Here is a 27,579-nt window from a genome sequence, read left to right as displayed (position 1 = left end):
TAACGTCAAAAAATTGAAATTTGAGTTTTGAAAATCGGTTCATTGGGAAATGAAATACAGCTAAGCAAAGCAAAAATTGGATAACGATTTTTTGAAGTTAGATTTTTTTCTACCAGAAGATCTGAGATAGCGGTCAAAACTTTCATTGGACCCCAACATATCTATACATTGTCGGATAGATGGATTCTTGACGATTTCAAACATTTATGAAACACTTAAATACAGAAAAGCTGTTAAAAGTTATGAGCATTTTAAAAATAAAATTGATTTTTCGGACTTTTTACTTTCTGAACCAGTTTCTGATAACTTGGTAATACATATCGACTTTATTTTAAAATTTTGAGTTATAAGAACAAATTACCTACACAATGAATATAATATCATCAAAATCGGTTAACATTTACAGCCAGGAGAACGAAATCAAACTACAACTCAAATTTCCCCGAAACGGATATTTTGCGAACGGCATGGGAAGGTTAAAATAATTTAAATGCAATCATTACCAACCACCAAATGTTTGGGAGAGGAAGTGATAACACGAGAAAAAACGGAACAGAAAGCTCCCACAGTAAAATTCCTATCAGATTCCACAGCTCCCACAGTGAAATTCCTATCAGATTCCATGACGTAGTTTTAAAACAGCTGTGGATAGTCTTAAGAGAGCTCTGAAAGGTTTCTTAAAGCTATGTCTATAAGGTCGAATAAAACTATTCTGTTAGATGTTTTATTATAGCGTATAGAATTAGCTTTAAAAATGTTAACAAAATGGTCCCTTTTGGCCATATGTTAGTTTTAAAGTAGTTGGGCTAATAGCGTAGAATGCTCTTTGGCTTATAAAGTAGCTTTAGGAAATAGTCTTAAGCGGACTGTTAAGGTTGGAATAAAACTTAAATTGTTACTTGGGCTTCTGTTGTCACTTGGAGTTGGAACATCACGAGGGGGTTGGGCTATAAAAAATAATCCAAATTTTCAATAAATTGGAACAAATTGTACAAAAGCATACATGCAACAAACTAGCATACAATATACCACCACCCATGGCCAAACCATGGCCCGCGACTAACTTTTTATGGCCCGCGAAGCTTATTTTGGAAAAAAAAACTATGTTCTAAGAATTGATCGTTTTTTTGGTCTGCATATATCATTTGGATAAATATATCTGAATCTACACTAACTAAATTCAAACAAAGATTCGATAATCTCTTTGAATTGATATAAGTCAAAGGGATAAAAGTATATTAAAACTAATTTAAAGAAAACACGCTTTTCAAATTTTGGGTTTGGCTATTTTTCATATATTTTTCGAACATTTGCAATTTTCTTTCGAACATAAAAGTATGCGTATAATTTTAAAATCTGAAAAAATCACCAATTGTGTGAAAAATTAAGAATCGTTTGGGATTATTTACTCAAAATCAATCATTTTTACATCTATAAGGGTATATACCGATGATAGTATTGGCGAAAAATTGGCATCAGCCATAACCTCAAATTTTGATTTACTGGCGGCCTCATCAGTGATGCTAGGTGCGTCACTAAAATCAGTATTTGCTATTTTCAAAACTAATCTAATATTTCTGAATTGATTACGGGGCGTCCCTAAATGGATGAAGATAAGCCATCTTTTGCAAATGAATTTTCAAGGTGAATTCAAAACATCTGAAATATATTTTCATGTACTGTTTGGTAGATTCAAAAAGAGTTGTTTCCAACTTTTAAACGAATGCAAAACCATTCACTGTTACAAACAAGTAAATTAATGAAAGCCCCGTCTATGTCGACTTTGAAAATAATCGCCTATATGCTCTGATTATTTTAAACATATCCACATAATTCGCTACATCGTTTAAGTCTGCGATACAGTAAGTTGTTATTTCGTTCAGATAAATGATAAATACAAATAGAATTCTACGGGAAAGTTGCAAATTCTTAGTACTCATGAAAAGGTTTTTCCATAACAATGCAATAAAAAAAAATAATTATTTTCCAAATATCAACGCACCCCAAAACACAAAAAAAAAACACGAAAATCTGTGTATCGCTTTTCCACAGGGCGAATTTGTTGATATTAGTACCGGAAAACCGCGTTTATCGTGTGCCCTTCTCAAAAATCGATTGTACGGTATTTTACAAATTATCTGTAAATTCCATCACACGTTTTTCAATATTTTCCGATTGGGTTTTGGTAACTACATATCCTTGGTATGAAGAGCGCTCAAGCGGACTCTAGTTTTAATATTGAGGAGTTTGGATACAAGTTGTATCATAAAACTAAAGTGCTGCTATTCACAAGGCCGTTCCATATGAATTTTCATCATTTCTTAGTTTATCTCAAAAATCGTTCTAATACAGTTAGTTCTTCAATGAAAATTAAAAACTTTCATAACTTCGGTCCCAACATATATGAAAAAAAAAAAAAATACCATGTCCATTAGACTGAAACGATTTGGTGTCATTTTTGAATTTTTTGAACCCTGGGGTCTAAAAAGCTTCGACTTGATCCAAAATTCATTCATCATTTTTTGAAGAATTTTCAAGTAACGTTTACATGAGTAAATTTGAACTTTTAGGTTTATATGGAAAAAATGAATATTTTATACTAAAAAATCAACATCATTTTTGGTTCTTCTGTGGAACCCAGCCAGCTGATGGTTTTTTGTGCCAATCTATGAATTCTCTAGAGGAAATTTTTCGCTGAACAACTTTGTTCAAGATCATAACTTCGTATCTTATTAGGCAAAAAAGTTATTAACTGTTTAACAGGGGTATGTCTTTTCGCATTGATAAACAATACAACCAAATAAGCTGATGTTTAGCTGCCATGTTTTTATTTTTTACTTTCTCGCTAGTATTAGCTTAATATGATTTTATTTAGAAATTTCTAATTTTCTTACTACATGCGTTTAAAAACATAAAATAAAACTTTCAAGTAATCGCCTGGGCGCACATTGTATTAGTAGTTTCAAAAATAATCGCTAGTTGAGTTGACAGATCAAGATTTTTCCCGTAAAAAATCCAAGGCAAATCCGCTGTGCACCCAGAGAGAGACATTGGCAGGGAAGAGTAGGTTTTACGAAACTAAAGTGCCACAGCTATTAACGAGGCGTCAGAAATGGCGACCGCATCCACTCGACGAGAGAAGTGAGGTGATCAACACAACAAGCAAGATATGCAAGCCATTGAGATATGCAGTCGTCGTCATATCTTGTGGGCTTACTCATTCATGAGGAGCTAGCTGGCTAAAGAGCGAGCTGCTGAGTGTGAGGGTTTCGACTTTGAAGTGGAGGATTGGACCCAATAAAATAATCAAAACAAACTGTGGGTGGCAAATGTACCAGGGTCTAGTCCAATTTCCCAACTGAAATTATGTGTGCCCGTAGGTAAACAAGTTTATTCAATTAAGTGCATACCAGATCAGCCAACACCTAAATATTATAAGTGTGAGGCTTTTCTATGTCAATAGCGGACGTTGCTTGTCGAGAGCCTTGGCATTTTTTATTTTGCATTTCGTCTGGCGAACTTGTTTAGTTGTATGTCTACGGGGGCGGGGGCTACGCTCAAAATTGCACACGACAGTTCCGAATTCTGTTATCATTTTAATTGATGGTGTGCAAATTTTACCCCGTCCAATATTTTTCACTTGACTTAGAGATACTAGGGATGATAAAATTAGGTCTTTTGATGTAAATGTGAAATGAGACTTCTATGATTGGTGATTAAAATAATTGATCTGCCTCGTGGAAAATTCGAGTTCAAAAGTTAAATTTTTCAGGTCATGCTACAACGCTTAAATTTTGTGAAATTTTAACATATTTTTTCTAGTGACAATAAAAATTCAGTTCTTTAGATGTAGCTTTTATGTAATTTTATGAGAGGGACAATTTTCAAAATAAACTTAGCTTGAAATGTGATATTGCAAATTGACAAAAACTTTAAAAACAGCTATTTTTGGAAATTCGTCAAAAATTCGCTGAAAATTCGTCAAAAATTTGTATTTTGAGAATCTAAAAATGTGAAAATGTGCCAAATCACGTCAACTTTCCAATCCTTTTTTTCCAAATTTATCTGGAGTGACTTAAACAATTTTGACGGTTAATTGATTGAAAAGTACGGTTTTTCACCACTTTTTTACATGATCTTAAAAAAACTATAAAATATACCCATGTTCGCAACGTATAGCTCCTAACTTCAGCTTAGTGTCCAACACTAAGTGACATTTTTTTGAGCATTTCGTAACTGATCTACTACAGTCTTCTTTACGAAGCCTATTCTTTTCTGATTTTATTTGTTTAAGACTTTGAATAACGGAAAACTGAAGTGTTTTAGCTGAATATTGTCTGAGAATAATATTTGAATAACATTATGAGATTTCCAAAACTAAAAATATTGTAAAAAGCGATTGAAAACAAGATTTAAAGCGAGGGATGTCAAATTAACTCTCAAAATCTGATTAGGGAGTTTTCTCTGTTTGGGTTTCCAGGTTGCGCCCATAAAAAAGTAACGATTTCAAGAATGCATTGAGGGTCCCCGAAGATTTTACGCTTCCAAAATTTTACATATCCTATCCCTAAGAATGTATTTTAATTTATCACCGAAATGAAGTGCCGGACTCTAAATGATCATTCCTTTTGAAATAATCCTGAATTTTTGTTTCATATTCAAATCCGAAGTTCTTAAACCTAATTATTTTTCAGAATTCAAAACTTCGAAATGCCAATCTAGAATTTAAAACTCAAATTAATATTCATCATTCAAAATTCATGTTTTAATTCAGATTAAAAATAAAATTTATGAAATAATGAATTCAGATTGAAACCCAAGACATCAAATATAAAATACTAAATTGATGATTGAAGGCTCTGAAACTAACTTCAATTCTTGGCTCATATCGAAATATTGAAAACATGGAATCTAAATTCAGAAATAGTTTTTTTTTGTATTTCAGAAATCCTATTGAAACTTAGAGAAAGATCCAAGATTCAAATTTCTCAACAAGTGGTCTTGATAATTTTAACTCATTTGTGAGCTCAATCTGAATTTTGAATATTAATTCTGTATCTGAATTATGAACATGAATTCATATTCAGAATTAATGCCCAAAATTCAGATTAAGCTTATAAATAAGTTTAAATTATCAAAATTTCTAATTGAGAAATTTGAATTTTTTATCTTTTTTCCGAGTTTCAAGATTAGTATTTAGTTGAGGAACTAAAATTGAAAGAGATCGAAGATTTATAATTTTGATTTGTATTACAATTTCAAATTTTCAAATTTTCGTAACGAAAGTCGGTCAGTTTTTATTTTCAAAAAAAAACCTCATCCGGATTTCACTGAGGGAATTCATTTTTACGAAAAGTATTTGCGGATAAGAAGCATGCAATTTAATAATATTATTATTGCAGTTTTATCAAGAGCCAAATTTTAAACTAAAACTTGAATTTCGATCGAGATTGCAAGTATCAGGTTTGAACCGCAAAACTTCAACCAATTAATTTACTTTTGAATATTTAATTTATTTTCACTAATGATTAAAATCTTTGAATTTGTTCAAGAGTTTTTTTTTAATAATAATAATTCATTTTTATTCGTGTAACATAAGATACAATCTTTTTTAAGTGTTACAGTTGGGTTGGTATTATATAATTTCAATCTCAATGTTTCTGATGCACTTTCATATCTAACTAAAATCATTAATTGTTACCGTATAACTGCAAATCTTGATAGTGAAGCTTTCTTGAATTCCGATTTCGATATAATGGATTTTATGTGGGTAGGAAGATTAATCCAGTTCGAGATGCCTCTTATGAGAAACGAATTATTGTAATAGACAGAGCTATGAAGTGGAATAACAAAATTAAAAGTTCTAGAATTTCTTACAGGAATAAAAAGTTGTTTGAGGTAATGAGGTTTGGTAGATTTATCTTATTTGATATGAGCATTGACATTTTTTTTTCTCATCAAATCAATGGTTTTCTTATGAAAAGTTCTTTGTTCAAATAAAAAAAGCTAAATTTACCAAATTTAAGAGCAAATCAAAGATTCCAACCATCGATGAAAGTAAGTTCTCTAATTTGTTCCTAAAGGACTAAAGGATACAAATCTAGTTAACGATTTATCAATTTTTTTGATGTTTTTTCAAAGTTTTATATGTAATACATCAAACTATTGATGTAAAAGAACTTAAAAATGTTTAAGTCAAAAAGTAATGAGAAATATTTCTTCGATTTTTTTTAATTCGTGGATTGTTTGAACCAATAAATCATAGAAAAAATAGGTCACCAAACCCCCCTCCCCCTCCCCATGAGGGGGGATGAAGTTCTTCCTACGGCACTGCATATTTCTCAAAATGAAAAAAATGACCTTATTTCATGCTAATTCTATGTTAGTCTACTGCCATAAATTTGTATCTTTTAGGAATAAATCCCTACGAGCTGATTGAAATAAATGGGTTTAGAGAGTGTGCTTGAAAAACATCAGGACTTTTTTTTTAATAAAATTTTGTTTAAGGAATCATTATTGTTTTGTCAATAAAAAATAATTGAAATTTCTGCCTTTTATAAGGTCTAGGAATTTGGTTTGGTCATAAAATAAAATGAGGAAAAATGTAAAATAGAATTGAAATATGTACTGTTAGTGAAAACATGAAAATAACACAATTCAATGGAATTGAAGACAATGAAAATGGATCAGAGGGAAGTTGTTCTGGAACAAGTGACAATTATTGTTAAAAGAAAGTAATTGTGTAACTCTATTTTAATTGATATTTTGGTTGTACAACTACCTCCATTGTAAATTGATATGCATACCTGTAACTAAAATTGAATCAATGAATGATCCGAACAATAATAATAATCAAATTCTTCTTTATAATTACAGGTACATAAAACTCCGCTGTATTCGTAAGTAGAATTTCCATTAAAACCATTACCAACAACTCGTAATTTTACTTGACGGAGCCAGGAGCAAAAGTTCAAAACTTCATTTCCATCCAGATATTTATCTTACTTATCTATTCTGCTACGGACAAACGTAGAAAACTTGTTAAACAGTAAAAAGACAATGAAATTTATCAATCCACGGTTTGAATTATTTATGCTAGAAATATCATCTAATCAGACCTAGATATTCTTCTAACGTTTTCGTTTTTCGAATGAAACTTATGAATATACAAATGCAACAAAAACATTCGAACTGATGAATTTATGAACTGAACTATTAAGCTTAACGGGAAAATTTTCCATAAGTTATGTTTAAGTGTTTGCATGAGGCTTGCAAAACTTCCTTTTGTGCCTTTTTCATCCAATATCAGTAGATGTTTCTACATTTACCCGTACAAACATTATCCAGAAGTTATCTCGCGACCACATGACAAGAAATAACATCTGTTCAAACACGCGGTCGTCGTCTTGCGCTGCAGATAGATAGGTTCATACGTACCTCATCGCAGATCATATCGTCCAGCAGCACGTTTTCAGCAGAGTTCAAATTTATCTCCCGCGGGCTGCTGATGCGCATATCGAGTAGAGACGCGCGATGCATCCCGTTTGGCGCGTGTGCGTACTACTTGCGTTCCGTGTCTAGGTCTACGCGTGGCACTCACGCTCTTCTCTCGCGCGCGGTTGGCACTCAAAATCCAATCCACCCACCCACAGTAAACATCCTGCCCCGGTCAAATCCACATGCGCGCGCTGTTTTGTGGTGGCCAAAACGTTGAGATACCACCTACTACCCAAGCTAGGCCCTGGCAGAAATCTGATCAGCCTGGCACAGTGCTGGCTGGAGCTACGCGAGCACCTAAGAAGCCTCAACCATTCAGTTGAATACGAGCTTTTCTAAGCAACGGACGCATCATCGTGATCGCGCACGATCTCGTGAAGTTTGTCCGTGCGTGTTGTTGTTGTGTTTTTCTCGGTGGGTGATCGTGGGAACTTGGGTGCGTTGTTGGATGTTGTTGGTTTTAGCCGTTTCTGAGATTCTGCTGCAGCACGGATTTTGCGTGGAAGCTTGGACGACGACGTGTTGTGCTGCCTATCGAACGCAACTGGATGCGTGTAGGAAGACGAGATTGGGTTGATCGGATAGTGAGGCGGCACAAGAAAAAAAAGTTCGAGGTCATTTCGCGATCGTGGGTAGGCGCAAATCGATGAAAGAGAGTGCTTAAGGTTGAGTCTTCAATCGGGTGACAAAAACCTGTCCCACAACAGAAGAACCCTCGGGTACATCGGGTTTCGTTTGGTGTAGCTTCTGTTGGAACCACAGCGCGGAGGTGGACCGTTGGTTTTTTTTAATGCTGTTTAAGTGTGATTGAATAATTTTGGAGCTTTTTAACAGTTGCTAATGAGCAGGTTCCCGATTTGTAGTGGATAAACGTTTTTCAAACTTGCATGAGGCTTCCGTTGATGGTGAGCTTTTCTCAGAAGTCTCCAGTGATTGTCAGTAATTGCACGGCCCGAAGAAAATCACACGTTACGTCGACCGTGGCTTCCATTGATGCAATTGAGTGATTTAGAAAATTATCGTGTCCCTTCACAAAGTCCAAAGTGAATCACGATTCAAACGGAGGAAGATGTAAAAAAAATACGCGTGTCTGTCCGAAGTGGTCGATCGAAGTAAATCTAATTGCCGGATGCAAAATGTAGCAATATTGCATAGGTAAACAATGTGTTAATTTTCGTATAATTTGAAAAATCGCAATCACACAGGAAGGTTATGCCTCCAACAAACCCTAGGCCAGGCCACGGTATTTCAACTGTCCAATTTCTGCCAACTTTGCGTTTATCCTACCATAGTCTAATCTGATTGATGGAGTAATAATAATGCCGCACGTTTCGCGGATGATCGATTGGTTGTGGGATTAGTAGTGCGCGATCCGATAAAAGAGACCCAATGTCGGAAGCCATTCGCCCTACTGAATAAACGGCAAATAGTAAGAGCGTTTTTTCTCAAATAGTGATGAAAATATAGGCTTTTTGGCCGCCAATATTCATGCCATAATGCGAATGATGGCTACAGCAGTAGGGCTGATTAGTTGCAAGAAGTGGATGTTTTGAAATTAGCATAAATAATTGCACCGCCTTATAATCAATGACCATAGTTTGCCGCCACCCAATGAGGCAATCAAAACCACCAGATTCCTATCGGCCAGTCTATCACTCACTAGGTACTCGGAAAGCGCTCCTGCGCGGGGTTTTGTCGATGAAAAGCTGTTACTCGATGATAAAAATGTCGCTATTCTTTCTAAACCTAACCGCTAGAATGGTTCATACCAGATTGGTTTTTTTTTCATTTATAACAATTTTTCTGGTGGTTCCGTTATTGTACTTGATTCCCCTTTTTAATTCGCATGTGGCAGGTATTCTTAAATGTATTTAGTTGATGGATTCAAAGAAGCGGATTAAACATAAATTTTGAAAATTTATACTTTTAAAATTTTACTATTACAAAATCAGTTAAGTTTTGTTCTTTTCGAATTATATTGGTTTATTAGATTCATAAAATCTGTTAAATTTCAAAAATCGAAATTGGTTGGAGGTAAATTTGAGAAAAACTTTAAACTGTGGTTCGGAGGTGGAGGGGTCTTTCGAGTTGAGGGTAATTTTCCAGCCAGACCATATAACAGTAATACTACTACTCTTTTTTATACTATACATAGGTTTCATTTAACTTTGTGTTCAAAACCGTCAACAAACTCTCAAAAGACTACATTTTGGAGCTAGGGATGACCACACTTTTTTTAATAAAAAATGTTTTTGTCCTCCTGTCCCGTTTTTAGCATGGGTTCTTCCAGGTTCTCGCTCAGAATTTTGATTTTATTATCAGTAATCACATTACCGTTGCAAAGATTAACTTTTTCTTTTTAAACAGCTCAAACCTGGATAAAGCTATTCCTGTAAAAAGGGAAATTTGAGAGTGCTTCTAAAAATTTGTTATATCTTTGACAATGTTCACTCAAAAAACATGAAACTTTGTCACATGATGTAAAAATGTTTGGTCTACTATCTAGTCAATATCAAATTTATACACGCGATCGAAAATGGTGCTGGTTTGAAAAAGAGGTTCATCATCGCGCAACAGGCGATTTCATTCTTTTTTGGACTGATGTTTATATGAGAAACCTAGGAATCACTGTTTTTTTTAGATTTTGTTTTCAAAAAATCAAAATTTTCTATCAAATATGTTGTAAATTGATAGAAATTCTATTCCTGGTTTGTTTGGAAATAGCAAATGGTTTAAATCTTAAAAGGAACATCACAAGTCTTTTGTCTTGAGACCAAGCAACTGATGTGAAATTGTTAGAAATGTATTGTGGCCATGTTTTGGTATTACAATGCTTCTTCCTACCACAATGTAAGTGTCTGTGTGATTTAAACGTCAGAATTTAAATGAAAATAAAGCATTTGCTTTTTTTGTAGAGAAATGAATCCAACTTAGATGAAATTTCAGGGACTAGATAAGGGAAAATTGATGTTGAAAAACATGCGAAAAAAATTCGCCTTGTCTACCGGTGAGACTTGAACCCACATCTTGCGCCTCTCCGGGGCCCATGTATTAACATTCTACTACAGGAGACCAACCTGGCGTATGAATATTATACTGGTTGAGTGTCGATGTCTATCGGAATGAAGTGAATAGTTCTCCCATGTGATCATAATCATTTTTCCTGGTCTATTTCTATTCCCATCTTTTCATCTTACGGTAGTTGGACTCAAATTTGGATATTTTAGGCACGGCAAGATTTGCATTGCCTTCTCATATACTGCACGGGTTGTCAGTTATGATGAGAAATGATGCGTTTGCCGTATTTGGATATCCAACCAAATTCGGTGTTTGGCACTGCCTTATTTTCTATTTTTAAACTGTGACCCAAAGATGGGTCTTGACTCAAACATTCAGTCAGCGAAACTTTTTTTGTAGAGAAATGAATCCAACTTAGATGAAATTTCAGGGACTAGATAAGGGAAAATTGATGTTGAAAAACATGCGAAAAAAATTCGCCTTGTCTACCGGTGAGACTTGAACCCACATCTTGCGCCTCTCCGGGGCCCATGTATTAACATTCTACTACAGGAGACCAACCTGGCGTATGAATATTATACTGGTTGAGTGTCGATGTCTATCGGAATGAAGTGAATAGTTCTCCCATGTGATCATAATCATTTTTCCTGGTCTATTTCTATTCCCATCTTTTCATCTTACGGTAGTTGGACTCAAATTTGGATATTTTAGGCACGGCAAGATTTGCATTGCCTTCTCATATACTGCACGGGTTGTCAGTTATGATGAGAAATGATGCGTTTGCCGTTTGCCTTATTTTCTATTTAAAAATAGAAAATAAGGCGGTGCCAAACACCGAATTTGGTTGGATATCCAAATACGGCAAACGCATCATTTCTCATCATAACTGACAACCCGTGCAGTATATGAGAAGGCAATGCAAATCTTGCCGTGCCTAAAATATCCAAATTTGAGTCCAACTACCGTAAGATGAAAAGATGAGAATAGAAATAGACCAGGAAAAATGATTATGATCACATGGGAAAACTATTCACTTCATTCCGATAGACATCGACACTCAACCAGTATAATATTCATACGCCAGGTTGGTCTCCTGTAGTAGAATGTTAATACATGGGCCCCGGAGAGGCGCAAGATGTGGGTTCAAGTCTCACCGGTAGACAAGGCGAATTTTTTTCGCATGTTTTTCAACATCAATTTTCCCTTATCTAGTCCCTGAAATTTCATCTAAGTTGGATTCATTTCTCTACAAAAAAAGTTTCGCTGACTGAATGTTTGAGTCAAGACCCATCTTTGGGTCACAGTTTAAAAATAAAGCATTTGCTTCAAAAAGTATTGCATGATCGTAAAGTATTTTGAAGAGTATTTTTACAAAACCAAATAACATCTGGCTTGAATTGAATCCTAGAAAAGGATTCTTGATTTTCTTGATTCTTGATTCTTGATTAGAAATGAAAAGCTGCTTTGAAATCCTGGTTTCAATTTGGATTTGCACTTTATATCAAATTTAAATCATGTCTTTCGAGATCATATGCATTTTCAATATGTTGATAATAGTTTTCGGAATATGAAAAAGAGAAATTTTGTTTTATATTCAATTTTGAAGTTCTTAAACTAAATTTTTCACACAAAATTAAAAAACTGAAGCTTCGAAAAGCAAATCAAAATTGAAACTCAGATTCAGGTCTTTGTAAATTCATATTTTAATTCTAATTCACAATACAGATTCCAAATAGGGGAGATGAGGGCATAATGGGCACCTTAAGGAAAATGCTTATTTAACCATAGAGAACAGCTGTAATATGTGAATTACATCTTTGTTTCGTGTTCCGACACTCAAATAGTCTATTGTCTAATTGGATGAAACTTGAAAAAGTAGATAAAAACGTTTAAAAATGCATTTTAAAAAATTTTGCCGAAAGCTGAAAACCAGTCACTGTAGAGGCATAATGAGAAACCCCCCGAGGCAGTATGAGCACCATTAATGAAGGCATAATGAGCATTTTCTGCCGGGGAATCTAGCAGCGAATTCGACTCGATGAAGTCAATTGAGTAATAGAGCTACAGCTCAACTTGTATCGTCTGACGATTTGGCCTATTGGTTAGATGTCGGAGAGATAATCAGTAGGCTCGAGTTCGATTCCTGGTGGAGGTGATTTTTTTTTTCTTTATGATCATGATTGCACTAAACGGTGAGGCGTAGATTCATCAAACAAAGCAAAAACAAAATAATCTAGGTCTGTTTGTAGAATTCAAAGAATTAACACATGTTCATACATTATGTTTCTGGTGTTTTGTTGGACGGATGATGCTTTGATGCTATTAGCCGTATAATGTAACAATAAAAAAAATCAATCATGAATGGTATGTGCAAAAAAAATCCCCTCGGACAGGAATCGAACTCGAGTCTACTGATTACCTCTCCGACATCTAACCAATAGGCCAAATCGTCAGACGATACAAGTTAAGCTGTAGCTCTATTATTCAGTTGACTTCATCGAGTTGAATTCGCTGCTAGATTCTCCGACAGAAAATGCTCAATATGCCTTCATTGAAAGTGCTCTGTTCGCCTCTAGTGAACAAATTAAAGTAAAAACGCGTTTTACAATTGATTAAAGTGAAAAATCAAAAATTTTATGATTCTGAAAATTTAGAAACAATGTGTAGATCATGTTGCAGTGCATACATTTCAGATCAAGATGATTTAAAGGTCATAAAAGCTTATTTGGTGGTGCTCAAAAATTATAATATTTTCGTCACTTGAGAACCTAGCTGGTTATTATTTAATATTTCTGTAAATATGAAAAGGATATTTCTTTTTTTGTTAAAAATTAATACTATAGGTAGTACGAAACAAGTCCTCATGAAAATTTGTTTAAGAAAATACGTACTTATGTAGAAAAATGGACTTCTCATTATGCCTCGGGTGCTCGTTATGCCCTCATCTCCCCTAAATAATTTAAATAATGAATTTAGATTAAACCTGAACTTCAAAATTTAAATAATAGATTCATGAATGAGGGCCTTGAAGCTTGGGTCATAAAATTCTGATCGGAAATAAGATTCGGAATTTGTTTTTTTTTGTATATTCAAAATTCATATGAGAAATTCGGATAAAGATTGAAAGCGCAATTTTTTAATTCAGGTTCTGAATTCAGATTCAGAATGCAGCTTTAAAATTCATTAAAGTTATCAAATCAGGCCGGAACAAATTTCAAATCCTTCTTTTGTCACTCGGAGTTGTAACACCGCGAGGAGGGGACAATAAAAAATAATGCGAAAAACAAATAAATTGGAATAAATTGCACAAAAGTTTGTATGCAACCAAATAGCATACTATATTATTGCATAAAACCTATAAATCAAGTATTTTTTTATCGGAAAATTCAATAAAATCATGAATACAAAATGTGAATCTCCCAAAATTTGGTTCTTGGTCTTGTAATTTTTCGAGTATTTGAATTTTTATTTGAATTTTAACTTGAAATACTTCAAACTTTATTTATTTCCCCCCTTCAAGATTTTGGAAATTTCGAAGGGGGGGGGGAGGGTTTGACAAAAGAAAAAATTGATATTTGTTCCAGCCTTACAATGAACATAAATTGTTGCGGAATTTAAGAGATCATAAACTTAACATATTGCGGACCAAATACGAGATATCTCGTTTTTTCGCTTGCCAACAGTGTGCTACACTTTGAAGTGTAACTCGAATGAACTGAACTTGAATGTTAAACTTTATTCGACAAAATTGAACAAACGAATTTGCCGTAACTTAAAAATGCTGAATTAGTAAAATTTACTCCAGGAGTTTCTCAGATAAAGAATGCCTAATTTTGGTGTTTCTCATCATAGATTTATTCGCGGTTCTTGATGTGTTAAGATTGCTTGTCGATTCAATTTCCAGATTTCAATTTTCCAAACAAAATTCATTTGTAAACACAATTCAGCTGAAAATCACAAATAAAAGGTAGAATTTCAGTTCATCTGAAAATCCCATTTTTTATTCAAAAAATCATCCGCAGGATTTTCATTATGAAATTGATTCGATTATGAACAATATTTGCTTTTAACATCTTCACCTTGAAAATCTGCACAAAATTCTGAAGAATGAGGTTTCATTATTAGATTCATAATCTTTGAATTATGCTTTTAATGGAGCATAGCGGCAAGCGAAAAAACAATAATATAATTAACATTGCAGTTTTTTTAATGCATTTCTTTTAATGCCAAATTTCATTCTATATTCATTAATTTGGTTCAATTTTGCATCAAGTCAATTTGATCGGGAAATCTGAGGATTTTAATCTCTTACTGTTATTTATTTAATGAAAATTCAATTTATTTTCATCAAAGGTTAAAATCTTAGAATTTGCAAAACAATTTTGAAGATTTGGCTTGTTCGATTTAAGTTTAGAATAAGTTTTTTTTTGAGAAAAGGAAGACTCTCTCAAAAAAGCATATTTTATGCCCAAATCAACTAAGTTTGATCTACCGCTAAACAAGTTAAAAAATTATAACCATCGATGAAGGCGAATTTAGCTCACCTTTTAGGTTTAGGACCGATTTTCTAAAGTTACGATTTAATACGAAAACTTTAAATGTCAAAGTACTTAAAAATGAATGATCATAAAGTTACAAACATAACTTGTGTCCTTTTTTTTTGTATTCGTGAATTGTTGGGCAAAAATCATAGGAAAAAATCAGTAACCAACCCAGCGCCCCCCCTCCCATGAGTCGGTTCTTCCTACAGCCCTGTGTGCCCCGTGTTCAAAATTTAGTGACAATCTGTCAAGTGGTTTTTGAGATAGCGTCCAATACTAAAGTTCATTGCCAATTTTTTTTGGGCAGGGTCGAGAAAAATCCTGAAAAGTGTCAGTGGGAGACCCAAAAACAATTGGAAATCAACTATTCGACCAAAGTTTACAGGGTAAATAATTTAAGAAGTCCTAGAGGACCCAATAGTGTGCTAAAAATTGAATAATAGTGAATAATAGTGGAATCAATACCATAAAGGGAGAGGAATGTGAGTGGTGGAAATGAGGAAATGAATAGAAGAATGTGAATAGAGGAAATGATTAAAACTCAAATTTTTCTGACTGGTTCGTCTAGCTGACTTATAAATATTCCTATCTTCATTTCTACAATAAAGAAAGCAGCCCACCGGTAACATAAACAAAGTACGGTTGTCAAATTGTACGAAAAATATTTGGACTGTTTGTGGAGAGTCTCTTTAGTTGTCACCTGTCAGGTTTTCAACCTGAAACTTTTCGTTGACAAGTCTTGCCTGTATTTCCCGGAGATAAACTAGCAGAAAAAAAATTAAAAATTTAATGTCTAGCACTTGAGAAGGCTAACGATCTGTGGAAACTGCAAATTACTCAGTCTTTCGTAACGATTGATACGATGAATGACTAAAAATACAAAGAAGACTGCCTCCAAATGCGAATGTTTTCTCTGCAAAGCACTTCAATAGGTCCCACAAAGTTTATACTTTGTTTAAGTCGGATCTTGAATCGTGCCATCAAGCTAAAACGGTGGTGGAGTGATAAAAAGTCAAATATGTTGTTTTTGTACCGAAGGAGGGCTATCGACTAAAACTGTAAAAACTTCGACGAAATTCAAATTTTTTTCACCTATGGAAATTAGAAAAATCCAATAATTCTGATGCCAAATGACTTAAAAATGCATCAAACACGGAAATCTGGTGTTACCTAGAATTTTTTTTTGAAAAATCGACTTTCCTAGCAAAAAATAGCCTAAAAAGGATCAAAGAAAATCGTGATTTTTGAGGATAAAAAATCAAAACATTGAGCACTTTGAGGCACCCCTAAATGAGGTCCGATTAAGCTGATATGCTACCCAAGGCAGTTTTTTTGAGCCAATTTACAAAATGCATATTATCGGTTTTTCAAAATTAGACATGACCCATTTGGCTGCCACTCCAATGTATACAAATCGTTTTTCCTGGACAATCATCTCTTAGAAAAGATTTTTTGATTCTTATCTAATTCATAATTTTTCATTCCACTAAACAACTCTTATTCTTCCTGTGAAACTGAACTTTCCATTGTTATAATATTCTAAAATTAAGTCAAGGTTACCACGGGACGCTGAAATGTGTCATTTGACCATAAATCGATCATTCATATTGTTATAATTTTGTAGTACTTATCAAATTAATGGAAGCTACCAAAATTGCTACAGTAACTGTAATTTTCAAACGACATTCTTCGAAAAAGTAACTTGCACGAATTTTCTTCAATAAATTTTGAACCGTACTCATACTTTCGGGCATGTGCTTTTGCTGCAGTGACGAATCAGATACTACACTACACTCACTGCGGCACATTCTCCAGCAAACATCCGAGCGCCTTTGATTTAAGGTGGCGTAGATAGCAAATTTAAACGTCTCCCGGACGCCATCCACTGGTACCTACTCTTACCTTCCTATGTGGCTCCGGCCGATGGTTGTGATTAAGCCGAGAGTTTATTAGCAGAGAAACGGAAACGCTTCAGGTGATGAATGTTGCCTCCTGCCACAACTTCAGTCATCGATTAACCAGGTGGAGAAGTCGATGAGACTCTTCCTTTATCGTGGGCACCCACAAACGTGTACGCAAACTTATATTCAAATTAATTGCTCATAATAAGTCTCTTACATCGTATGAGCTCATCGATTTGATTGGAATGAAAAATTAAGGTCGACGTAGTGATAGGTCCACTGTTCTCGGTATTTTCAGTTTCGCTTTGCTGCTGAATTGTAAATCATACATCCTGGGTACATTTATGAATATTCTAATCACATCGCTAAGATAAGCAAGATCATCGGTTGAAACTGTCGGTATCTCACCGATGATTGTATCGTTGGAACTTGGAATTGAGAATTCAGAGAAAATCACTACACTGCAATGCAACTAGGTTGCATATGTGTAATAAGAAAAATAAATTTAATGAAACTTACGTGTACACTTATTTCAGTTCATAGATTCTTTAAAAACACAATAAAAAAGTAACGACATGAGAAGAGCTTAAAAATAAGGCTTTTATGTAGCAGACTTTTTTTTTTACAACGAAGGATTCAATGAACCTTATATGAAATTTTCAATGAATGCTTATTTTGTCGTACAGTTTCTATGAAAGTTTGTGAAATTAGCGGTAATTGGAGAGGCAATTTCAAAGAATTCTATAATAATATGCATATGGGGCTGCTTTGCGGGTGTATTTTATATGGGACAAGCATGACTGGATATTTTTTCATATATGTTGGGAACCAAGTTATTTTTTTTTTTTGTTTCGATTATAGTCGTTTTGCCATCTTTATGGCATTCGCGACTTTATATCAACGTTGCAGTTGGCGGACAGTTATTGAATAACTTATTCTGTACAACTGTGTTCGATGTTTACTCTTGGGCTCGAACTCACTGATATCGGCTCAGGAAGCAATCAACTTGCCAACTGAGCTATATCACAAGCCCTTACAAAGTTATGAAACTTAGTTATGAAAGCCAAATTGAAGAACCAACTGTGTAAGATCAATTTTTGAGATGATAATCTGAAAAATGATGAAAATACATATGGGACAATCTTGCGAATAACGGTAGTATAATTGGAAACATAAAATTCGATTGCGTGGTACAGGTTATCAGATATCATGTAGGTCAATGAGACCTCCTGGACGTTGTTCGCTGCATACCATTTGATAGATTGTGTTTATCAATTGTGTTTATGCCAAAATTCCGATTTTTTTTTCATTTTAGTTTTAATAAACAATAATATACTACTTCATAAAAGATAAAAGATTGCTTGTTATCCACACACGGAATCATCCGTATTGCATTGTATTATTGCAAAATCAATTCCTAGGTATCGTTTTTTGTGGCGAAAGGATAACAACCCTTCCGCTTCCTTCAATGCGTTCGAAGTCGCTTGCATAATCTGCGATGTGCATGAGTGTATACAAACTTTCAATTCACAACTCAACCAGTTCAAGCTACTTTGACTTTCATTTCCGATAGTTCCTTCAGACAATTCACGCAACGTTGTTTCTAAAGAGTTGACTTCGGTAAAAACGGATATGAGATCAGTTACTTCTGCGATAGAGGCGTCACAGGAATTTTTATCTTCGAAATTTGAAGAAATTCAGACGGATTTCAAAGATTTAAAATCCCGGAATGATGCTCTTGAAGAAGAAGTATCTGGTCTCAAATCCAAACATTCCAAACTTTCAAATCAAGTACAAAAGCTAGAAACGAACCTTGATAGATTCAATAGAGAGGCTATTTCTAAAAATTTAATGATTTTTGGAGTACCGTTTCAAAGTGGCGAGAATACTCTAGAACTTGTTCGTAAAATATGTAGGACTTTTAGTTACGATTTAAAACTTGAATACATAGAAAATGCAGTAAGACTACTTTCTTCGAATAAACCCAACGAAAAGTTACCACCAATTAAAGTATTTCTTAAAGACACTTTTGTTAAAGAAGAGATATTCAATAAAAAACGAAGCTTTGGGAAACTCGCTTCCTCTTTAGTTGACCCGACATTTGTGTTAAACGGAAAACCATTCAATATCACAATTAGGGACGAGCTTACACCTTTATCAATGGAAATTCTGAACGAGTTACGTGAATATCAGGACTTACTAGGAGTAAAATACGTCTGGCCTGGTAGAGGCGGTGCTATCCTTGTAAAACAAACAGATACTTCTAAACCAGATGTTATTAAAACAAAACTTGAAATGAACCATTTTATGAGCAAGCACATCACTCAAGGAAAAAGCGTTTCATCAATTCCCAAGGAAACCCCATCTCCTAAACGCAAAAGGAATAATGATTCAGAATTAAAATAAATTTTATTTGTAAAAGGTCTTGTGATTACCTTTTATATAAATAATTTAATGGATAATCTAATTAATGTATACCATGACAATGTCGATGATTTTAATTTAAGAACTTGTGATAACAATTTAGGAAATTTAAGAGTTTTGCAATGGAATATATGTAGTATGAATAGTTTAAATAAGTTTGACTGTGTGTTGCAGACTATTGAACATTTAAATGTCTGTATTGATGTAATTGTTATTTGTGAAACTTGGGTTGCGAAGCATAATTGTAATATTTATAACATTCCAGGATACACCTCGATCTTTTCTTGCCGTGACCAGTCCTATGGAGGTCTAGCTATGTATATTAAAACAAATTTAAAGTTCAAAATTACTGAAAATAAGGTCATTGAAGGTTTCCATAGGATAAGCATTCAAATATCTTTGAGTGGTCAAGTTTTTAGTGTTCATGGCATCTATAGACCACCCGCATTTCCATTTAACTCATTTTGCGATCAAATTGAATCCTTGTTAGCGTCTGTTGCCGATAACCATTCTTGTCTTATTGTAGGTGATTTTAATGTCCCCATAAATTTAACCAATTTAAATACAGTTACGAAATATAAGTCGATTTTGGAATCCTTTGGTTATGTTTGCACAAACTCCTTCCCCACTAGACCAAAAACTAATAATATTTTAGACCACGTCATTTCTAAGCAGATTGATCTAGGCCGACTGAAAAATGACACTATTTTTACTGATGTGAGCGACCATTTACAGGTTATTACATCCTTTAAATTATCAAGTAATAAACAAATGGCAACTTTAACGAAAGAAATTACTGATCATTGTAAACTGAACAATTTATTTTTGAATTATTTGAATAATGTTCAACTACCAGATAACGTGAATGTTGGTTTGCAAGATATCACAACATCTTACAGCCATTTTCGATCAATGTCTACTAGGACAATAAAAAAAAATGTAAAATTGAAAGGCAACTACTGTCCATGGATGTCACTAGATCTTTGGACACTCATAAAAATTAAAAACAACTATTTAAAACGTTCTAAAAGGCACCCCGATGATGTCCAACTAAAACAAATGTTGAGTCATATAAATAAAAAATTGTATTTAAAAAAACAGGAATGCAAAAAGTTATATTATGAACGTTTACTGAACAACACACCACATTCGAAGCTTTGGAGAAATATAAACACCCTCATGGGTAAAAACAAACCAACCACATCAATCAACCTGTCTGATGAAGAAGGCAGCACTACCAACAATTTAGAAGTTTGTGAAAAATTAAACAGGCACTTTTCCACAATTGGCAAAAGGTTAGCTGAGGAAATTCCAATTGACCCTGGCTCTGACCATTTATCCCGTATTGAACATGTACAAAATACAATATTTCTACATCCAGCTACTGTGAATGAGGTAAGGGTAGTCATTCTATCCCTTAAAAATAAGAAGGGCTGTGGACCTGATAATTTCCCAGTAAGTGTCTTAAAAAATTACCATGACAAATTCTCTATCATACTTAAGGAATATTTTAATTACATTTTAGAGACTGGAATTTATCCTGAATGCCTCAAAATCGCAAAAGTTATTCCTGTTTTTAAGGCTGGCGATTCCCATGATATAAACAACTACCGTCCAATATCTACCTTAAGTGTTTTTAGTAAAGTGTTTGAAAAACTTCTTGTGACCAGAATTGTAAATTTCCTGAACCAGCATGACATACTTTATAAGCTGCAATATGGTTTCAGATCCGGCTCGAGCACACTAATTGCCATCTCAGAACTAGTCGACTCCATTATTTCTAAAATTGATTCCAAAAATATTGTGGGAGCATTGTTTTTGGACCTTAAAAAAGCTTTCGATACATTGAATCACGAAATATTACTATCCAAACTAGACAAATATGGAATAAGAGGAACAGCTAATAATATCCTTCGCAGTTACTTAGAGGGGCGGAAGCAATTTGTAGTGATTGAAAATACCAAAAGCGTGGTAAGAAATATTGATATAGGTGTACCACAAGGTAGCAATATAGGTCCGTTACTTTTTTTGTTGTATGTTAATGATCTCTGTAACTTACCATTAAAAGGCACAGCACGCCTATTCGCTGATGATACAGCAATTTTCTACTCAGCAGCATCTACTGATATTATCATTCAACAAATTGAAAATGACTTGAAATTGTTATCTAAATATTTTAATACCAACTTGCTCTCACTCAACTATACGAAAACCAAATACATGTTATTTCATTCTTCACATAAAAGATTACCTCCGAATATTGACCCAACGATAAATGGAAATGTTATTGAGAGGGTAAAATGCTTTAAATATTTAGGAATCTACCTAGATGAAACTCTTTGTTGGAGTCGTCACACAGAATATCTAGAGAAAAAAGTTTCTCCTCTTTGTGGTATCCTATGGAAATTGAGAAATTTTGTGCCTCAACATGTTTTATTGAAATTTTACTTTGCGTTTATTCACTCTCATATTATTATTATTTATTATTTACATAGTATTCCGTCTCACGACATAACTTGACGAACATAATTCCTAAAATTCACTCGGTCCATGGCAACCGTTCTCCAATTTCTCGGGCACCCCACGTTCGCCAGATCACGCTCCACTTGGTCTAACCACCTCGCTCGTTGCGCCCCCGCTCGTCTTGTTCCTACCGGATTCGTAGCGAACACCTGTTTTGCAGGACAGTCGTCCGGCATTCTCGCAACATGTCCCGCCCAGCGTATCCGGCCAGCTTTCACCACCTTCTGGATACTGGGTTCGCCGTAGAGTCGCGCGAGCTCGTGGTTCATCCTTCGCCTCCACACTCCGTTCTCCTGTACGCCGCCAAAGATGGTTCTTAACACTCGTCGCTCGAATACCCCGAGTGTACGCAGGTCCTCCTCGAGCAATATCCATGTCTCGTGCCCGTAGAGAACAACCGGTCTAATAAGCGTCATATACAGGTTACACTTCGTGCGAGGGCAAAGTCTTCTCGACCGCAGTTGCTTGTGGAGTCCATAGTAGGCACGACTTCCGCTGATAATTCGCCTCCGGATCTCACGGCTGGTGTCATTGTCTGCGGTCACCAGTGAGCCGAGATAGACAAAGTCTTCGACTATCTCCAGCTCGTCGCCGTCGATCGTGACCTTGTTATTACTGGACAAGCGGGTTCGGTCGGTCTCGGATCCGCAGGCCAGCATGTACTTCGTCTTGGACGTATTAATCATCAACCCAATCCTTCCTGCTTCGCGTTTCAGTTTGCGGTAGATCTCCTCCACCGCCGCAGATGATCTGCCGACTATATCAATGTCATCGGCAAAGCAGATAAGTTGACTGGATCTGTTGAAAATCGTGCCCCGCATTTCGCCCACCGCTCGTCGAATAACACCTTCTAGCGCCACGTTGAACATCATGCAGGATAGACCATCACCTTGTCGAAGCCCCCTGCGCGATTCGAATGAACTCGACAATTCACCCGAAATCCGCACACAGCACTGCGTTCCATCCATCGTCGCCTTGATCAGTCTGATCAGCTTCCCGGAAAAGCCGTTCTCGTCCATGATTTTCCATAGCTCGTTACGGTCGATCGTGTCGTATGCGGCTTTGAAGTCGATGAATAGATGATGCGTAGGGACTTGGTGTTCACGGCATTTTTGGAGGATTTGCCGTAATGTGAATATCTGGTCCGTCGTAGACCGTCCCTCCATGAAGCCGGCCTGATGACTTCCCACGAATCTGTTTGCTTGTGGCGTGAGGCGGCGGAGTAGGATTCGGGACAACACTTTGTAGGCGGCATTGAGGACAGTGATCGCTCGGTAGTTCTCACAGTCCAATTTGTCGCCCTTCTTGTAGATGGGGCATATTACCCCTTCCTTCCACTCCTCCGGTAGCTGTTCTATGTCCCAGATCCGGATTATCAACCGGTGTAGGCAATCGGCCAACCTGTCCGGGCCCATTTTGATGAGTTCAGCTGCGATGCCATCCTTCCCAGCCGACTTGTTTCTATTCAGCTGGCGAATGGCTTCCTTAACTTCACTCATCGTTGGGAGTGGCTCCTCTTCGTCGTTGGCTACGCCGGCGATGTACCTTCCCCCACCGTCTTGATCTCCTGCGCCGTTCAGGTGTTCATCGAAGTGCTGCTTCCACCTTTTGATCACCTCACGATTGTCCGTCAGGATACCCCCGTCCTTATCCCGGCACATTTCGGCTTGCGGCACGAAGCCTTTGCGGGATGCGTTGAGTTTCTGATAGAACTTTCGTGTTTCTTGGGAACGATGCAGCTGCTCCAGCTCCTCGAGCTCCTCCTCCTCCAGGCGGCGCTTTTTCTCCTGGAAAAGTCGAACTCGCTGCCTCTTCCGCTGTCGGTGATTTTCCACATTTCGACGGGTGCCTCTTTGCACTACTGCCGCCCGCGCGGCATTCTCTTCGTCCATCACCCTCCTACACTCCTCGTCGAACCAGTCGTTCCGTCGAGATCGCTCCACATAACCGATGACGTTCTCCGCAGCACTGTTGATGGCTGTTTTGATGGTATCCCAACAGTCCTCGAGAGGGGCTTCGTCAAGCTCGCCCTCTGCCGGCAGCGCTGCTTCGACCGATTGCGCGTAGTCTGCCGCGACCTCAGGTTGCTTCAGTCGCGCGATATTTAACCGAGGCGGGCGCCGGTTTCGCGTGTTGTTCACTACGGAGAGTTTTGGGCGCATCTTCACCATCACCAGATAATGATCCGACTCGATGTTGGCGCCCCGACAGGATCTGACGTCGATGATGTCCGAAAAGTGCCGGCTGTCGATCAAAACGTGGTCGATCTGTGATTCCGTTTGGTACGGTGATCTCCAGGTGTACTTGTGTGGGAGGCGGTGCTGAAAAAAGGTACTACGTACGGCCGGCCATTCGTTTGGAGGCGGCGAAATCAATGAGTCTGAGGCCGTTTTCGTTGGTCAGCTGGTGCGCGCTGAACCTTCCAATTGTCGGTTTAAATTCCTCCTCCTGGCCGACCTGAGCATTGAAATCCCCGATGACGATCTTGATATCATGTTTTGGGCAACGGTCGTATTCACGCTCCAGCTGCGCGTAGAATTCGTCTTTGTCGTCACCGGTACTTCCGAGGTGAGGGCTGTGCACGTTGATGATGCTGATGTTGAAGAACCGGCCCTTGATTCTCAACCGGCACATTCGTGAGTTGATCGGCCACCACCCGATCACGCGCTTTTGCATCTTTCCCATCACTATAAAAGCTGTTCCAAGCTCGTGTGTGTTGCCGCAGCTCTGGTAGATGGCACGACCATCTGGGTACGTTCGTACCGTGGAGCCCTTCCAGCATACCTCCTGCAGCGCTACGATGTCGAATTTGCGGCTCTTCAATTCGTTGGAGAGCACGTGGGTACTGCCCACAAAATTTAGAGATCGGCAGTTCCATGTTCCAAGTTTCCAATCGCTAGTCCCTTTTCGTCGCGTGGGTCTTTGCCGATTTCCATCCGAAATTTGTTGTTCGTTATTCGTTGCTTATGTTTTTTAGTAGTCACAGGCTCGCAAGGCCCGCAGCTAACCCCACTATCTCGCAGGAGGACCGTCGTGATGTTGCTGTTTTGAGTCCCGAACACCACCAGGACGTTGTTGCACTCCGCACGCCGCCCCTAACATGGAGAACAGACGCGTGCGAAGCCCCCTAACTCATTCTGCATGCGACCAAAGCATCCACCGGGGTTGGGTACCCGATCTCCGCTAAGGTTGCTCGCACCCCAGCTAGTACCACGGGGAGGTAGAGAATCGGAGTTGCAGACAAGAGGTGATATGACCACTACCCGAAGGTTGGGTGTATGGGGTCTCGAGTTGCACATTGTCTACTTCACTAGCCACTCTCACTCTCATATTAACTATCTTATTATGATATGGGGAAGAGCTTCCTTGTCAAATTTACAAAAACTTCAAACTCTCCAGAATAGATGCTTAAAAAATATTTATAGACTACCGTTGCTCTTTCCTACCCAACAGCTCTACACCTTAAGAGCCCATAACATTCTTCCATTAAAAGATCTTTGCGATTTACAAACTGTAATATATGTCTACGACAATTTACACACAAGTTTCAGTAATCAAAACATCCATTTTACAACGGGATTGCGTACTCATAACACTCGCCAGTCAGATTTTTTACAACGAAGCCGATCCGTGACATCCTTAGGTCAAAAAAGAATATCATTTATTGGTCCAACTAAGTACAATGCCTTGCCTAATGAAATAAAAACCATCAACAACCGTTCCACGTTCAAAATCAAAGTAATACAGCTATTAAAAGAAAAATTGAGTCGTTAAAAACCGATCGATCAGTGACCAGTTTTCTTCTTTTATAATTAATTTTTGTAGCAATTTAGTTTCTTTGTGTGTTCTTTTTTTTTTATTAATTATTTAAATTATAATGTCTTATTTGATTAAATGTTTGCTTAGTAGTATTAATATCAAATAGTGGATCTCTTTAAAGGAAATCTGTTTTCCATTGAGATCCATGTAGTATTTAATTTAGTATTATCATTACATTTCCTCGCACTAAATTTAAACATTTCAGTTCTCAGCATGAGTAAAATTTTGCCCGCGTTTTTTATTAATTTTTGTTGCTGCCAGACATGCTGAGAACAGTAGCGTCCATTACCAGGGGGCTCTAATGAGCTTTTTGGTGTGGGGGAGTGTGGTGGGCTAAAAAAAAAAAAAAAAAAAAAAATTTGCCGCAAACTTAACAGCTGGGCTAGCTGTGGGGGAACCTGCACATACGATCACGTCTCTAGTGAAGGAGAGAAAAAAACTCAACTCATCATCACGTGTGTGAGTCCAATCCCACGAACACAGCAAAAAATGGTAATATGTTGATTCTGATTAGTCGAAGGAAAACAAAATTGAGAGAACAAAAAACAAACGATCGATCGCGGTATCGATCGATTGACTGAGTTACACCACAGCAGATAGTTGTTGGTCGTGGGGATACAATGTGTAAATGAAAGGCTAGCTCAAATGTTTTTAAATGCATCAATAAAATCGAAAGTTAAACAAATAATGATTGTATAATTAAGTTAAAAGTCCAGTACGCTAAATGGGAACCAATAAGTGTTTCAATGTTGAAATGATATTTTCTTTACGTGCGATATTAAACCCACAAATGTCGATAACCATATTCAATAAAAAAATGCTAGATCCAAATGCTACTCAGCTTGGTATCGTTCTATTAGATCAGTGCTCGAATGACCACCAGATATGCATCGTGCGCGGCTCAGTTTTAGAGTAGCATCACGCAGTTGCAACACAGTTGAAGCAAGATCTGCTAAACTGTCCAGTAGATTTACCAGTCAGTGTGGTGTATAAATAAGTCGGTACCGACTGTCTCTACTCCTTCGTCGACTATCTGACTAGTAGGTATCTCATCCAGCCACGAGTCGCGATTATGAAATCGTCAATTATTGATGATCAGCGCCGTATATTTAGTACACACTATACTCAAACACCGACGAAAAAAAAAACAAAAAATCGAACAGACTTAGTCAGTGTTTTATTAAGCTTCATAGTCGTCGTCGTTATTCGATTATGATGCGATTGAAAAACTGCACGTCGCGACACGACGAGCGCAGAGGAAGGCAAAAAAGATGCTGCACGTCCATCGCTAATGGATATTAATTATATTGATTGCTGCTCTCCGATACCGAGTTGAGATGTTTGATCAATGGTTTTTTTCCTACCACTTCACAAAGTTGCCTTATTTTGGCACCACCAGATGTTGTTCGCAGACTTATGTTTTCTGATTGAAATATTTATTAAAAAAAAAAAATCAGCTGAGCCATGAGTGCCATGAGCTGATAGAAGAAAATTGAAAGTGATATTTCATTCCAACTAGATAAATAGAGACAATAATTCTATTGAATTGTTGATAATAATCTAATCAGAAAGAATGAACTCTCTGTCAATAGAAGTTCTCTATTGATCTATTTTTCTACTGTCATTTCGACTATGAACTCGCATTAATTTTTACTATGATGATATTCTTTGATCCAATTTTCAGCGTAAGATACATCAAATATCACTCAAAAAATTTGAGCTTTCAAAATTTTGTCTCGTCTGAGATAAAGTTATACTACGAAAAGTTCTAACGTTACACTAAGAACAATATTTTAGGGATGGAACGAAAAATACGATCTATGGTAGTTGTTCAATGAGCCAATGTTTTGGTCGAA

The 27,579-nt window shown here is 36.5% G+C and overlaps 1 protein-coding gene across 2 annotated transcripts in view; it reads left to right on the top strand.

Moving 5' to 3' along the window:
• Nucleotides 1-27,579, top strand: part of LOC129747707 (unconventional myosin-XVIIIa) — a 268,397-nt gene that overhangs the window by 33,383 nt on the left and 207,435 nt on the right. The window contains exon 1 of one of the 2 annotated variants that reach the window (XM_055742032.1): nucleotides 7,838-7,911. The exons of the other annotated variant lie outside the window; for it this stretch is intronic. The gene's annotated coding sequence lies outside the window, so the exon portion shown is untranslated. Of the gene's footprint in view, nucleotides 1-7,837; nucleotides 7,912-27,579 lie in introns of those variants that run through there. 2 annotated transcript variants of the gene reach the window in all.

The sequence above is a fragment of the Uranotaenia lowii genome, chromosome 2, assembly GCF_029784155.1.
Source record: "Uranotaenia lowii strain MFRU-FL chromosome 2, ASM2978415v1, whole genome shotgun sequence".
Taxonomy (NCBI): domain Eukaryota; kingdom Metazoa; phylum Arthropoda; class Insecta; order Diptera; family Culicidae; genus Uranotaenia; species Uranotaenia lowii.
Note: the sequence above shows the minus strand (reverse complement) of the source record. Positions and strands in the feature narration are given on the sequence as shown.